Source organism: Podarcis muralis, chromosome 6, assembly GCF_964188315.1.
Source record: "Podarcis muralis chromosome 6, rPodMur119.hap1.1, whole genome shotgun sequence".
In the NCBI taxonomy this organism is placed as follows: domain Eukaryota; kingdom Metazoa; phylum Chordata; class Lepidosauria; order Squamata; family Lacertidae; genus Podarcis; species Podarcis muralis.
In genome coordinates, this window is record NC_135660.1 from 14,088,656 (window position 1) to 14,105,625 (window position 16,970).

The 16,970-nt window shown below is 43.3% G+C and overlaps 1 long non-coding RNA gene across 1 annotated transcript; it reads left to right on the forward strand.

Annotated features, from left to right (window-relative positions):
• Positions 1–1,487: 1,487 nt before the first annotated feature.
• On the forward strand, positions 1,488–13,256 carry LOC144328113 (uncharacterized). Its single transcript, XR_013393351.1, has 2 exons — positions 1,488–1,715; positions 11,824–13,256. It is a non-coding gene; the product is annotated as an uncharacterized LOC144328113 (long non-coding RNA).
• The last annotated feature ends 3,714 nt before the right edge of the window (positions 13,257–16,970 follow it).

The following is a 16,970-nucleotide window of genomic DNA, read 5'->3' on the forward strand; positions in this document are numbered from 1 at the left end:
ACAATGAGTTATTAAAGTAAAGGTAAAGGGACCCCTGAGCATTAGGTCCAGCCACGGATGACTCTGGGGTTGTGGCGCTCATCTCGCTTTACTGGCTGAGGGAGCTGGTGTACAGCTTCCGGGTCATGTGGCCAGCATGACTAAGCCGCTTCTGGCAAACCAGAGCAGCACACGGAAAAGCCGTTTACCTTCCCGCTGGAAGGTACCTATTTATCTACTTGCACTTTGACGTGCTTTTGAACTGCTAGCTTGGCAGGAGCAGGGACTGAGCAATGGGAGCTCACCCCATCGCGGGGATTCAAACCACCGACCTTCTGATCGGCAAGTCCTAGACTCTGTGTTTTAACCCACTGCGCCACCCGCATCCCTAATGCGTTATTACCTTGTCTTTTTTATTGCTTGATTTTTAATCGTTTTATGCTGCTATGTCAGTGAAACAATGCTCATATGTCCCTATGTAGCATATTACCTTCTTTTACTGCATTCAAAATCCAACCCCCCTCCAATGGTATTCGAGGGGCAGTGTTCAGTTTCTCCTCCGCAGATAACAAAGGACACGGAGGGAGGGAGGGAGAATTAAAATGTGCAGAGCAATCAGAAATAAGCAGCAGGGAAAGAAACAGCATTTTGGAAAATGGTGTGGCTGGATATCTTTTACATTCGATGACAAAAACCAAAGTAAAAACTGTTCTAATTAGCAAGTATGGCCTTTGACGTTTTAGAATGACATATCTAGTATTGTTCTGATAATGGAAAATAACATTAAACAGGTCAGTGCAGATCCAGCCAAGGTCAGATTGACTTACAAAAACTTGCTTGCTTTTTCCTAAGTTATTTCTCCCACTCCAATATATGGATGCTGTTGGATGTGAAAAGGAAATGATTTTTACAAACATTTTAGTCAGAAAAACAAAATCTTTATAAATCTAATTTACCTTCCCCTTGACTTCCCTCCTCTCCCTTCTACGGTTATTTACTTCATATCTTTTTTTGTTACTGCATTTCCAATTCAAATATATTTATAAATTTTCCCTTATCCTTCCCTTGATTATCTGCATGCGTTTATATCAATCCCGCTAATGTTTTAATTTGTTTGCAATATGTCCTCAAATAATAATTTTTCTCCATTCTATTTTTAAAAGTTTCTCTTCTTGATTTCTCATTCTTCCAGTGAGTTTCGCCATTTCTGCATATTCCATTAATTTTAATTGCCAATCTTCCTTAGTTGGAACTATTTCTTCCTTCTATCTTTGAGCATCAATCATTCGAAAACTATTGGAGGACAGGGACGAACAAACAAGGCATAGAGGTAAAACACTGAACACAGAGATAACTTACAATTAGACTTCCTTCCTCCTATTTTCTTGGCCAGTGTTGATTACAAACTGTGAGGTCAGGGAAGGTTCAACCACTGTTTTCCTGAGAGTATATAAACTAACCAGATGCTACCCAGGAGATGTGCTTTGAGTCATACCGATGCAGAACAAATGAACCTGTGGGACTATTTGTATCTGAGATGAAGATATTAGCTAGCAACGGGAAAACAGGGGGAAATTTCCATGCAACAAAGTGCAGGTCCCAGAAGTCATGCTCTCAAATCTGTCTTAGCTACCTCAGGAAAGAAGAGGCACATCTGCCTGGCTCAGCGTGCGGCTTCATAGATTTGCAATATTGCTGGGTGAGTTCAGGGCATGTTCCCATTGTGACCAGTTGAGGTGAGCATTTGTTTAGGTTTCCTTCTTTTTCTTTAGGAAAATTAATTTAGAGGACTAATAGATTGCCTGCTTTGTCCTGCAAGTTGCTTCCTTAGGTGGGGTTCCAGAATCAAGAGTCCATTCTTGATCTGTTCAGCAGGGGTGGGGAACCTCAGCTTGAGGACCCAAATACAAGCCTCCAGACCTTTCTCTCTTTGAACTCTGATGATGTCTCTTGAACTCTGATAACGTCTCTTGCTTGCACAAATACATAGCAACTAGCCTACCATACAAAAGTAACATATACTTTTATTGCTCCTCCCACTTTTGCCTCTGGTCCCGCCCACCGTAGCCCTCAGAAAGTTGCCCAGAAAGGAATGTGGCCCTCAAACAGAGATATATTCTCCACCCCAGCTGTACAGGATATTGATCCAATGGTTCTATTGTTATTTGGAGACAGCATGTCCTAATCTCTCTCACATTTAGTCCATGTGATATGTAGATTGTAGCAGATTTGGGATTTCATTTTTATTTATTTTTTACTTTCAGTGCTGATTTTACTTTCTGACAGCATTCTTACCAGGCTGTATAGGGTTGCAATGTAACTCTTTCGTTCTGTTGTGCAGCTTTTAATAACTGCATTTGATTGTTGCTTGCCACCAAGGGAACTCCCAGTGATTCAATTTGACTGTGAGAGTAATGTTAATAAATAAATAAACGGATTAACTTGGTGGTGAATGAGCAAAGCAGTTGTATATATAGCACTGGGGTAAGTCAACAAGACTGCATTTGGAGGGTTTTTAAAAAATCAAAATGGGAATGAATTTGCGTTTTCTTCACTTGTTTTACTTCCCCAGAAGAAGGTGATTGAAGGATTAAACTCTTGTCTAAGGTTGCCTAGTGATAGCATGTGGGCTGCAGTTTAAATCTCTCTCTGTTTTTGCAGATTGGTGTCAGGAAGTTGCCATGCACATTCTGATGTGGGGGAAATCAGAGTTGAACAAATGTTGTCCTACCTGCCAGTACTTGGATGGACACCATCTGCCAGGAAGCTCACCTGCCCATGGCCAATTTGGGATGAACTGTGCAAGAGCTAGGTTGTATCATTTCGGTGAAACTATGCAGAGCTTGCCAATGGGCTGTGTCCTTCAAAAGGCAACAGTTATGAATCTTGAGGTATGATTAAAGGTAAAGGTTAAGGTACCCCTGACCATTAGGTTCAGTCACGAACAATTCTTGGGCTGCGGTGCTCATCTCACTCTGTAGGCCGAGGGAGCTGGCGTTTGTCCGCAGACAGCTTCCGGGTCATGTGGCCAGCATGACTAAGCCACTTCTGGCGAACCAGAGCAGCGCACGGAAACACCGTTTACCTTCCCGCCAGAGAGGTACCTATTTATCTACTTGCACTTGACGTGCTTTTGAACTGCTAGGTGGGCAGGAGCTGGGACCGAACAACGGGAGCTCACCCTGTCGCGGGGATTCGAACCACCAACCTTCTGATCGGCAAACCCTAGGCTCTGTGGTTTAGACCACAGCGCCACCTGCGTCTCCTTGAGGTATGATTACAGTGCCTAAATGCAAGGCTGCTGGACTTGGGGCACTTCTGTAAACAGGGGGTGGGGCGGATTCAAGACATTTTCTCCTTTTTTACACTACACTGTCTTCAGGAGACACAGATTCAACTCCTTGCTCAGCCCAGCCTACCTCCACAGATGGTTGTGAGGATAAAATGGGCGTAGAGATAAAAACAGTCTTTGAGATCTTTGGATGAAAGGAGGGGTCTAAATGTAATCTACCAATACATGACGCAGCTGCCTGCCAAAATGCTTCTGCCCTTTCTGTATAGGAGCCAGCTATTCTCCTTTCCATCTTAAAGGTCTGGTGTTGTTGTACTGCTATGACCAAGGCCACATTCCCACCATAGACTTAAAGTGCCACAATGGCACTTCGAACCATCATGGCTTCCCCTGAAGAATCCTGGGAACTGTAGTTTGTTAGAAGAAGAGGAGGAGGAGGAGGAGGAGTTTGGATTTGATATCCTGCTTTATCACTACTCTAAGGAGTCTCAAAGCAGCTAAAATTCTCCTTTCCCTTCCTCCCCCACAACAAACACTCTGTGAGGTGAGTGGTGCTGAGAAACTTCAGAGAAGTGTGACTGGCTGAAGGCCACCCAGCAGCTGCATGTGGAGGAGCGGGGAAGCAAACCCAGTTCACCAGATTACGAGTCTACCGCTCTTAACAACTACACCACACTGGCTCTCCGTGTTAAGGGAACTGAGAGTTGTTAGGAGACCCCTCTTGTCCTCCCAGAGCTACAATTTCCAGAGTGGTTTAACAGTCGGTCCCTCTTCCCAGGGATTGGGGAGCAAAAATTCACAACACACCCAGTGCTGAAACAGCTCCTCCTCTTTCACCCCATCGTGGCACCCACTGGCAATTGTAGGGAGCCCTCTCTGCTGACCCCCACTGCTAGAAGTTCTGGGGGATGTGGTCTTTAATTCAGTGCATTAAAATAGCAGCTATGATCCAAAGTGTTTCAAGCATTTACTCAGAATGTGTCTCCCCCCGCCCCCATGCACCAACGCTTCAGCAATTTGCTTTTCTAACCATAGCTCCTTGCAGGCTTTCAGAAAAGCCTTTTGGGGGTGGCAGGGAGGCAGCAGTAGGAAAAGCCACAAAAGCTCTGAAGTTGCCTGCACGGCAACTTTGCACGCATCACAGGTCGTAGCCAACTTGCTTGGGGGAGGGGGGGGGGAATGCCTCAGATGTAGTGATGGAGGAGAAATCGGTTCAGTTTGCATTTGAATGTGAACCTACCTTATCCAGACTTCTCAAAATAATATGTGAAGCAAAACATAGCTGTCCTTGGAAATTCTCCAAATTTTGTGGCGCCATTTTCCAGCCATAAAATGTATAGAAAAACGTGTGCATAAAAAACCCCACATGCTTGTGCAAACAGCATACAAGAATGCATTCTGTTGTGGGGAATTGCTTGCAAAAATGTGTATATCAGCCCAAACGCATGCGAAAATGTGTATATTGTTTAGGTGTGCATTCATCTCAGATCATTAGATGATTTGAGGCGATTCAGGTCATGATTGCTTGGACAGCCATCTGTCATGGGTGCTTTAATTGAAATTCCTGCATCGCATCTAAAGCTGCTTCCAGGACCCCCTATACTTCCACGTTGCTCTGCTGCCTTCGTTAAGCATGCAACATTTTCCATTTTCCTTTCTTTTCCGGAAAACAAAAACCAAATTGAATGGGGGAAAGCCCAGGATTTGAGAGGGGAGGAGTGTAGAGGTGGGGGAAAGTATCCTTCATTTTGACAGACAGGTCTAGCTTTTAATTACAGTCATTTATTCTCTAGGTGGGACGCGGGTGGCACTGTGGGTTAAACCACAGAGCCCAGGGCTTGCTGATCAGAAGGTCGGCAGTTCGAATCCCTGCGACGGGGTGAGCTTCTGTTGCTCAGTCCCAGCTCCTGCCAACTTAGCAGTTCGAAAGCACACCCAAAAGTGCAAGTAGAGAAATAGGTACCACTCCGGCAGGAAGGTAAACGGCGTTTCCGTGCGCTGCTCTGGTTCGCCAGAAGTGGCTTAGTCATGCTGGTCACATGACCCGGAAGCTGTACGCTGGCTCCCTCGGCCAATAAAGCGAGATGAGCGCCACAACCCCAGATTCAGTCAGGGGTCCTTTATTCTCTAGGTGCATTTGAATTGCCATGATTTTGGGGAGGGATGTTGAAATATCTTGTGTGGGTTGCCATTCTCCTCTGAGGTTTTTTTTCCTGTGAGAACAGAGCATAAGCAAGGGAGTTATGAGGATCCCTTGCTTCTTTCCCCAAACCATAGTGCGCTCACTCTTTTTAATTCATGGAGGTTACTTCCATGAATGGGGGCAGTGAGAAAAAAATGACTTTCCCCAGTATTTTAAAAAAGGAAAACCACATAGCACAATAGTCCCTGGACCTATTTCGCCTGAACTTTGGCAGGTTTCTTATCCAGGGGCACCTCCCTCACATTTGCAATTTTCAAAACTGATTGTCCACCAAAAAAAAAATTAAAAAAAAATTGGGGAAGAGAATGTGATGCGTGTTCTCCCAGCCCAAAGCAGTAAAGTTAGTCCTTGCAGTATAACTGCTATGCCTAACCTTCTGAAATTTGGCAGACTTCATCTCCTCAGAAGGGGTGACAAGGTCTACAATTTTCATCCAATTTTAGCAGAAAAGTAAAAGAAGACTTTTACTATATAAAAAACAACTATTACTATTACTACTACTACTGCAAGTCCCTGGCACAAAACTTCTGGATCGATTTGCCTTGAAATGTGGTGTGCTTAATCCACACTGGAAAATACTCACCCTGCGGGTGGCGCTGTGGGTTAAACCACTGAGCCTAGTACTTGCCAATCAGAAGGTCGGCGGTTCGAATCCCCACGATAGGGTGAGCTCCCATTGCTCGGTCCCTGCTCCTGCCAACCTAGCAGTTCAAAAGCACGTCAAAATGCAAGTAGATAAATAGGTACCGCTCCGGCGTTAAGGTAAACGGCGTTTCCGTGCGCTGCTCTGGTTTGCCAGAAGTGGCTTAGTCATGCTGGCCACATGACCCAGAAGCTGTACGCCAGCTCCCTCGGCCAATAAAGCGAGATGAGCGCCGCAACCCCAGAGTCGGCCACGACTGGACCTAATGGTCAGGAATCCCTTTACCTTTACCTTTAACCCGCCCCCCAAAATCAAATGCTCACAAAAAAATTGTCCACTTCACTAATCATATTTTCCAACTATTTGTGTCCATAATGTCTTTTTTAAAATAGTAGTAGTAGTAGTAGTAGTAGTAGTAGTAGTAGTAGTGCCACTTATTTTGAAATATAGGCACCTGATTCACCAATCTTTAATGGGATATTATATCCCGAAACCTGCTCAACCCAGCTCTTCATTGTTTGAGTACTTATATCACAGCATACCATAGCAAGGCGATTTTTTCCAAGATGTACCAGGTCCCCTGTGCCTGGACAGAGAGTTAGAAAAATAGTTAGAAACCTTTTGAGTGGTAGTGGACTTCTTGCTTGTGTGTTATGGTATTTCTCGTTTTTGCCACACCAAAGTAACTTTTCTGCATAGGCACCATCTCTGGCTGGGCAGAAAGTTCATTAAATTAAAGGTTGCAGTTTAGAGTACTCACACAGCCATTCCTTTCCCTCTTCACTCATTAGATTTGGTTTTTTTTAAAAAAAAAATTATATACAGCTGCCAGAAACAAAAAAGAAAGATGATTTAGCGTCAGGCAGGTGTGATTTCTATGGAGCGTGCAGGTGTGGGAAAATGTGTTGGATCCGAAAAGAATACACAGCTAGTAGCCTGTAATTTATGGTGCTGCTGTCAGTGTTTTTGTATCTCTTTTTAACTTTCTGGCACACACACAAAAAACACCAGTTCATCGCATTACTGATTATTGTTAGGAAACACTACCATTCCTTGAATCTTCATTAAAGTATCAGTGATTTCTCCAACACCATTTGTCCCAGAATTTCCCATTAAATTAAAGCTTTAAGTGTCTGTCTTCACTGATGGAGAGGTACAACACATGCAACTGCAGTCACTGAGAGTGTTTTCTTAATGTGGCATCACAGAGCAGGTTGGCTTTTTTCCCCCTTTGATGAATGAGCAGCTGACATAATGCTCCAGCAACATTCCTAGTACAAAAGACTTCCATCATTCCATTGGCTTTGCCAATTGGCCGCTTAAGGGGGTGTTGCCAAACTTGGCCTGGCATTGGCTCACTCGTCTCGCCACTCAAGGGCCTTGCAGCCACAATTAATACCGAAAGGAACACGGTGGTCATTTGAATTTCAGTAGTATTTGGACGAGATTCCATATTGGAAATCTAACCACTGAAATGTCTACCTGCTGGATGGAAGGATGCTCATATCTGTTTTGAATATATACATTGTGCAGATACTCTGGAATGTGAACATCCTGGGAAATAACAAACCACCTTTGTAATATAAGGGGGGGAGATCTGGGTTTTATTTATTTATTTATTCCATGTTGAAAAATCGCATTTTAAAAAACCCTGAATATTCTAATCAGAAACTTGAATTTCAGATGCCATGCCTGAATAGAGGTTGTTTTGCTTTGGAAAAATAAGGTTTTGCTCATGCAAGAGCTAAATATGTTCTGGCTGAATATTGAGACATTTTCGGACAGGTTGTCTGGCTGACAACAGCTTGTGCTCAATTATATCTCTCTGGTTGTTCCTTTTTATTAGCTTTGCTAATGTTTCTGTGCTGTTTTTAATTAAGGAAATGCTGGTGCCTTAACAGGCTTCTTAGCAATGGATTACATTGCTTTCTGTAATTCAGCTTTTCTTCTGATATTGTTGAAGGCTTCCGCTTATGCTAGTATTCTGAGCTATTTTATCCTTTAAAGTCGCCTAGCAATGCCACTGGGCACTTGTGGGGGGGGGGGGAGTCTGGATATTCAGAAGCTTGAAACCATGAGACTAATTCTACGAAAATGTGTGTGTGTGTGTGTGTGTGTGTGTGTGTGTGTGTGTGTGTGCTTTGTTGCCTTCATTTGTTCCAGCTTATTTTGGGGGAAATCACAGCTTTTGATATTCTAACATTTAGCATCCTTTTTTTAAAGTCTGCAAGAGGAGATTTTCAGTGGAAGCAAACATCACCCACTTTGAATCAGGACACAAGCCCACAATGGCTCTTGATCTGGCAACTAGACATGAAGGCTAGTTCCTACCTCCACCACCGGAGGCAGCATGTATCTGAATACCAGTTGCGGGGAACCACAAGTGGGAAGGCTTGCTGTTACTCTAAGGTCCTTCTTGCATGCTTTACGCTGTCATCTGATCAGCCACTGTGAGAACAGGATGATGCACTGGAGGGGCCATTGGCCCGATCCATGTCAGCTTTCGGGGAATCAGATCTCTCCCCCCGGTGGCAGTAAATTAGCAGATCAAGCAAAAGGACCATTCTTACCAGTTTGCTTCTTTAATAATCACAGAAAGAGAGAAAGGAATGCATATCTTTCTAGAAATGGTGTTGCTCCCAGTAAAGGTTTACCCCCTCCATCCCCATTAATCTATGTCACTCCTACGTCAAGTAATCTGAGCTTGCTGCCACTGCGCTTTCTGTTCTATCACTCTCAGAGCCTGTCTTAGGCGAAGGAGGGTCAGGAATGCTGTCCAAAGACAGTGAATCTGCCAGCTGTCTCTCTCCAGGTGTTTCCTCTTCTAGCTGCTCCTCATCTAGTATTTCCCAGCTTTTCCTCTCTGGACTATGCCCCTCCTCAAACCTAAATCAATACTGTCCTCCTGCCCTTGGGAAAGTTAAGAAAAGTGGGTGCAGCTCCCACCATTCCTCCTCAGTCCAGTCCCTGACAATCCAACAGGTTGGGCTTCTGCTTATGCCCCACCACCTGTTGTTGTTGTTGTTGTTGTTTAGACATTTAGCCGTGTCCGACTCTTCGTGACCCCATGGACCAGAGCACAGCAGGCACTCCTGTCTTCCACTGCCTCCCACAGTTTGGTCAAACTCATGTTAGTAGCTTCAAGAACGCTGTCCAACCATCTCGTCCTCTGTCATCTCCTTCTCCTTGTACCCTCCATATTTCCCAACATCAGTGTCTTTTCCTAGCTGTGGCCAAAGAAGGGAAGTACAGGGACATCAACCATAACAGCAAGGATGCCTCTTTATCCTAGTCATCCAAGTATATGTCAAGTGGTACCCTCTGTTTTTTTCATATCTACATAATAGCTTTCAAGTGAGTCTTGCTTGCTGGTCTGAAGAGCCAGGAGCCGTGTCAGCTTCAAATATTTGGGATTAGGGTGAGTAAGGTGCTGTCAGGGAGATTTTTCCTCAAGTTGCCTTGTCACTGTCTCCACTCCCCAGCTACTCTTGGTCCAGTCTTCCTCTTGTTCCATTCTGCACCACTGGGAGGCTGCTGTTCTTTCTCCATGCTTTTGCCAATTGCCTTGCAACATAACACCAGTCTTGAAAGACCTACATTGGTTCCCAGTACGTTTCCAAGCACAATTCAAAGTCTTGGTGTTGACCTTGAAAGCCCTAAACGGCCTCAGCCCAGTATACCTGAAGGAGCGTCTCCACCCCCATCGTTCTGCCTGGACACTGAGGTCCAGCTCCGAAGACCTTCTGGTGGTTCCCTCACCAGATGTCAAAGAGATAAACAATTACCTGACATTTAGAAGACATCTGAAGGCAGCCCTGTTCAGGGAAGTCTTTAATGTGTGACATTTTAATGTATTTTTAATCTTTTTGTTGTTGTTTTTTAAAGATATTTATTCAAAAAAATTTACATTTATCACCCAACACATATAATCCCATCCCCCACAGTACAATAAACAAACAAAAAAGAAATCACAGAAAAAAGACATACAGAAGAAAAAAGAGAAAAAGAAATTATAGCATCGAATCCAAATTCTTAATGTTCATACTTTCCTCACTTTTGAACTTCCTCGCATCTTCCGTTCCTGCTTTCCAGGTTTATAAAATTCTAAACAGCAAATTATCACCTTGTTTCAATTTCTTATTTGTATTTTCCCCATATTATGTCTCTAGATTTAAGTTTATTTTCCAAATGCTTAAATACTTAATTAGGCATAATATTAACCAAAAAAAAATTAACTTTTTCTCAAATTTCACCTATTCTCAAATTCTTATCAGCTAACTTACTGATGCCCCATTTATTTTTACTCTTGCATCATCTTAACATTCATACAATTTACAATGTTTTTGTAAGTAGTCCTTGAATTTCTTCCAATCCTCTTCCACAGCTTCCTCTCCCAGGTCGCGGATTCTGCCAGTCATTTCTGCGAGTTCCATATAATCTATCAGTTGCATCTGCCATTCTTCCAGCGTGGGCAAGTCTTGAGTTTTCCAGTGTTTAGCTATAAGTATCCTTGCTGCTGTTGTTGCATACATAAAAAATGTGCAATCCTTCTTTAACACCCTCTGGCCAATCTTTTTGGAAGCCGCCCAGAGTGGCTGGGGAAACTCAGCTAGATGGGTGGGGTACAGATAATAAATTATTATTATTATTATTATTATTATTATTATTATTACAAGCTTAGGGAAAGTAGGTGAACAGGCAGTGATGGGAAGGGTCAAGAACACAAGCAAGGGCTTCCGGGGACATCAGCTGAGTCCCTGCTCAAGTGACCAAAATCGCCAGCACCTGAGAAAGAGAGCCTGCTCTTGCTAGCTATCTCGGCTGACCCTTTAAGTCATTTCACACTGTCTGTGGTAGCCAGGGAGCTGTAGCTATTTTTGGTTCATGAATGAGCACGTCCGCTCATGAACTTGTGGACCTCCCCGTGTTTCTGGACTACAACCCCCATCATCTCTGACTGCTGGCCATACTGGAGGGGGCTGATGGGAGTTGGAGTCCAACAACGTCTGCAGAACCAGCAAGTTCCTCATGCCGGGTCAATGTGACACACATATTTGTAAGCATATGCTCATTGTGTCCACTCTTTAGGTTCAACGTTGTTAGGAGGCCACTGTTCCCCTTGCAGAAGTACAATTCTCAGAGTGGTTTAACAAGCAGACTTTATTTACAGGGAATTCTGGGAGCTGTAGCTTCGTGAGGAGAACAACCCTCAACACTACAGTTCCCTGGATGCTTTGGGGGAATCCATGACTGTTTAAACTACTATGGTAGTGCTTTAAATGTATAGTGCAGATGGGAACTTAGTGCCTTGTAATGTACACCTAAAACAGGAATGTGTTAAGTGGTCCTTGGATTAAACTTCTGGGGCAAACATCCTTCAAACTGGAACATGAGTGCTGACTATAAGGAGATGTATGTTGGATTTTTTTAATTAAAAAAAATAGAATAAAGATGTGCTGAGGGGGGAAAATGGAGGAGCATCTTAACCTTGGCATCTGTGATCAAGAACACTATAATCACATCATAATTATGTATAATACCTGAGAATTTTCTATTCATCCTACTTAGAAGTAATGCAATATGAGTCACTAAAATTATGAAACTCAATTGCTGTTTTAATTCTAGGATATTATTACTTCAGCTTGCAGAGCCCAGAGAGATATGACTAGGAGTTACATCTTAAAATATATGTTTCTATTTACACAGGTTGCTGAAAGATAAAGAAAGGAGATGTGAAATAATGGAGAAGCTCATTGTTTTGAAGCCGGTCTTTGCGGTGCTTGGATGCTGAGGACCAGAAGGTTAGGTCAGCCATTGGTTCTTCTTTCTCCCCCATCTGCTCTCCTTTCGCTGGTCCCTTGCCAGCTTCTGCCTGCAAGAAGACTGTGGTGGAGGTCGGAATCCAGCGATCTGAGTGGGTGATATCTATCAATCTCGCGCCATGAACAAGCACTGTTGCTAGGCAACTGGAAGCAGCATTCCGCCCACATCCTGCAATTTCCTCCTGGTGATTTACTCTTTCACTCTTAATATATTAATTACACCAAACTTTCTTTTTGTACACTTTGGGCGCCAACTTCAACAGATGACAGCCTTTCTGCAGCTAAGGGCCCTTTCCTGGTGGGGTGGCAATCAGCGATTAGCGGCTTTGCCGTCAAGGTTGCAAGATGTGAGTGGCTCCAAAAGGCTTCAGAACGTTCCAGCGAAAGGATTGCAGCTGAGGTTGTTATTAAAAGGGGAGACGAGAGGGAAGAACTCCTCTGGGCAGGGATGGTCCTCTCACAACATCAGGCTGACCTTGGAAATTACTTGGAAACTTCAACTGGTCCAAAATGCAGCAGCCAGATGATTGGCCAGTGTTGCCTTTAGAGTTTGTATAACCCATTTTAAAACGATTGCGCTGGTAATCAATTACGGCCCAATACAAGGTGCTCAAATTAATGCGGAAATGAGTTAGGCCTCAAATATCTGAAATGCCTTCTTGGTAGTACTGTAACCCTCAGAAGTGTGGAGAATGACAGCCAGGGAGAGGACTTCCTCACTGGTAACCCCTAAATTGTGGAATTGTCTCCCCACCTAGCATCTTCATTGTATATCTTTTGTTGTATGGTGAAGACACACCTCTTTACCCTGACCTTTGAAAGTAAGGTATTTTGTGTTAGGTTGTGGGCGAACATATCAGACGACACAGCAATTCTTCCAAAGCAGCTCTTTATTTGTAAGCTGGAACAGAACTAACTGAGGAGCTCAGTCAGCCTGCTTATATAGAGCTCCAGAACAATGTAACTGTTGCCATTTTCTAAAACTATCCAATCACTGAACGTCACTTTCGATCCTTCATTTGCATACAAACTATCCAATCACTGAACGTCACTTTCGATCCTTCATTTGCATAACTATCTACAGTATCCCCCTGCTGGCCCAGGGTGAGAACTTCAGTACATAACATTTTGTGTGTGTGCACGCAACCCTTGTCTTTTGCTGAATTTTTTACCGTTCTGTTCTGGTTGGAATGGTTTGCTTTCATAGTTTTAACTGTCCTCTTCTTATTGTATTGTTCTAGCTGACCTGGGACCTTAGGGTGAAGAGTGGCTAAAAATATCTTATAAATAAATAAACTTAATAAATGGATAACTGGACCTCAAGTATACAGTTCACTGGGACCCTGTCAAAACCCAAACACACATTTAATAATTTTGATGTCTCCAGTTCCATACAGACGTATAGCAAAGTATCCTCTGAGGTATTTGCCAATACATATCCAGCAGAAGAACTGGGGCATGGTTAGTTGTCAAACAGTGTCCTCTGGAATTTTAGTTAGGATCAAGGATGAAGAATATCATAGATATTACTTGACTATCATAGATACTACTTTTGTATGGCCCACTTTTGTGATAAGTGATGCATACTTAATCCTGGCTGGCTCTCAAAAAAAATAATACCATAGATCATGGTGCTTCAAACAGGGAACTGTGTCAGCTTTTTAAAATATTTACACAATATTTATTCTACCTGCCGTAAGGATTTGAAAGACCTATATAGTCATCTGTAAAGCTACAGATTGATGGGCAACTGTTCTGATTCTTGAGCACAGGTCTCAAAGAGATATTTGCCTTGAGATGACAACACAAAATTGCCATCAGTTGAACTTTGCCTAAGGAGGTAATACTATGGGAAGATTAACCAGGATGAGTTTCAGTGGATCTCCAGATCAGCAGGCATTCAAGACCTAACCAGGGCTCAGCCTAAAATATCCCAGTGTTACTTGCTCATTCTGGTTCAGGTGGGGCTCAGTCAGCTGAGCTGAGGCCAGTGTAAGTCCTCAAAAGGGGGCATTATGGGGGTGTGGCAGGGATGGGAAGAGAGAGAGGGGAGACTTAGGCTAGTTCTTAAGCCCCTTCACTTTAGACACGTGACCTGGCAACCCATCATAGAACCGTAGCTGTCAACGTTTCCCTTTTTTTAAGGGAAATTCCCTTATTCCGAATAGGATTCCTCGCAAGAAAAGGGGAAAGTTGACAGCTATGCATAAAACACAGTTTTAAAAGTTTGTTTTTCTTTCCAGGATACACGGAGCAGCATCAGTCCTGCTGTTGAACAGGGTTTGGAGCTGGTATAACTTTACACCAGCTTAATTTACACTGGATTCCTTTACTCTAGATACTTGTGCATAGAATTTCTCCCTTGCTTGCGGTTTAATAGCCTTCCTATTCTCTTTTATTAAAACCTGTGCAGCATGAGGCCCTTGGTTCCAATGTGACCTGTGCCATGAACTGCAGAGGCCAGCAATAGGCAGCTCACACATTTAAAGCCTCTGTCATCAAGTGGGTTGGGATACTGAGAATAACGTGTGCCAATCTTATAAAGGTCTTGGGAGGATTTCTGCGAGATAACGTGTGTGAAGGACTTCGCATGCTTGGAAACACTGTACAACTGCAGTATGTCATGATGGTCTGCTCCTGACTCTTACATTTCTAACGGTTTTGCCCAACTTGGTGCCCTCCTGATCTTCTTGTTCTCAACTCCCAGCAGGTCTAGCTGGGATGGCAATGGTCAGCAATGGTGGGAGTCCAATAAATTCAACCCACATTTAGGCCAGCTTAACTTCCTTCCCCTAAAAAACCATGGAATGGGATTTATCTATAGTGTCCTTAAAAATCACATACACACACACACACACACATATATATATATACAGTGGTACCTTGTTTTATGAACTTAATCCGTTCCAGAAGTCCATTCTTAAACCAAAGCGTTCTTAAACCAAGGCATACTCATTCATTCATTCATTCATTCATTCATTCATTGCTTTCCCCAGGTTAGTGAATCACCTTAGCCACAAGGGAATTAACATTTTTCTCGAGAGCCAGGTGTTAATTCTATCTATCTATCTATCTATCTATCTATCTATCTATCTATCATCTATCTATCTATCATCTATCTATATCTATCTATCTATCATCTATCTATCTATCTATCTATCTATCTATCATCTATCTATCTATCTATCTATCTATCATCTATCTATCTATCTATCATCTATCTATATCTATCTATCTATCTATCTATCATCTATCTATCATCTATCTATCTATCTATATCTATCTATCTATCATCTATCATCTATCATCTATCATCTATCATCTATCATCTATCTATCTATCTATCTATCTATCTATCACAAGCTCACAACTTCTGCCTGGGAGGCAAATAGTTCATATAGGTGGCATTATGGAAAAACATGGGCTAGCTCCCACTGTCATGCTTGCTTATGTTCTCTTTAATAAGATGAAGTACATTTTCAGTCTGCTGCTTTAGTAGGGTGTTGTGAGGCTGAAAGTAGGTTGTGTAGGTTGAAACTCTACCATTAAATGCCTCGATTTCGCTCCTCATGGTCAAATACTCCCAGGAGTCAAACTTTCAAGTGACCTTATTAGCACGGTCTGTTATTATGGTTGTCCTTTCCTACTCTCAGGACTCTGTGTTCTGAACCCTTTGCCCATAGGCCACTTTCATGAATTAACTGCACCCCACACCCACACTTTACACATGGCTGAACAGATCTACATTTGAAGATGTGAATCTGCTGCTTACACCGGCCTTCAGAACAAACGTTTACAGTTGGATCCCACCATTAAACTGTAGGAATAGAAAGAGCTTCCATTCAGAGAAGGAGAGGGCACTTAGAAGCATGGCTGGGTGCAAAATAGGACAGGTCTCCTTCATATCTGTGGGGCGCGGGTGGCGCTGTGGGTTAAACCACAGAGCCTAGGACTTGCCGATCAGAAGGTCGGCGGTTCGAATCCCCGTGACGGGGTGAGCCCCCGTTGCTCAGTCCCTGCTCCTGCCAACCTAGCAGTTCGAAAGCACGTCAAAGTGCAAGTAGATAAATAGGTACTGCTCCAGTGGGAAGGTAAACGGTGTTTCCGTGCACTGCTCTGATTCACCAGAAGTGGCTTAGTCATGCTGGCCACATGGGCCGGAAGCTGTATGCCAGCTCCCTCGGCCAATAAAGCGAGATGAGCGCCGCAACCCCAGAGTCGGTCATGACTGGACCTAATGGTCAGGGGTCCCTTTACCCTTTACCTTCATATTTAATAGAAGTTGCCACATGAAAGTACAGAAGCCTTGTCTTCTTTTGAATTGATCCCCCAAACAACTCTCCTTCCATTAAAAAACTTTATATATGTACATAACCTAAGGAAAGCCTTTCTGGATCTGCCAAAAGGTTCATGTTGTCCATGTGCTCACTATACTGTGAGCATCCTATACCCATAGTGGCCAATCGGCTGTCCAGAAAGTATTCTATTAGAGCTGCCTCTGCTTTTTGGGTGCTAACTTTCTTCAGAAAAGTTTGGTGGACTTTTTTTTTTTAAAGAAGTTAAGAGACTGGGGGGCCTGCTGGCTCAAGACCCAGTATATGTTCACTCAGAGGGCCCCCTCTGTTGGCAGACCTGTCAATCGTTAAATCTTTGCTTTGTCCATTCTGTAAAGGAAGACCAAAGTTTCTGCTTCCCCTCCCTTAACCATACCAATTCTGTCACAGAGCAAACAATCAGGATCCAAGCCCTAGCCTTTCTTAGCCAACACATGCAGTGTTGACAGGACCTTCAGTTCCAGTTGCTGGTTTGCCAAATGGCAAGTCAAAAACTAAGGAAACTTAGTATACATTAATAAAGCACATCTAAAATTAGGGTTTTTTTAACAACACGAGGAAAAAGAGAAATGCTGTGCCATATACCGTATTTTTCGCTCTATAAGGAGCACCAAACCACAAGACGCACCTAGTTTTTGGAGGAGGGAAAAAAGGAAAAAAATATTCTGAATCTCAGAAGCCAGAACAGCAAGAGGGA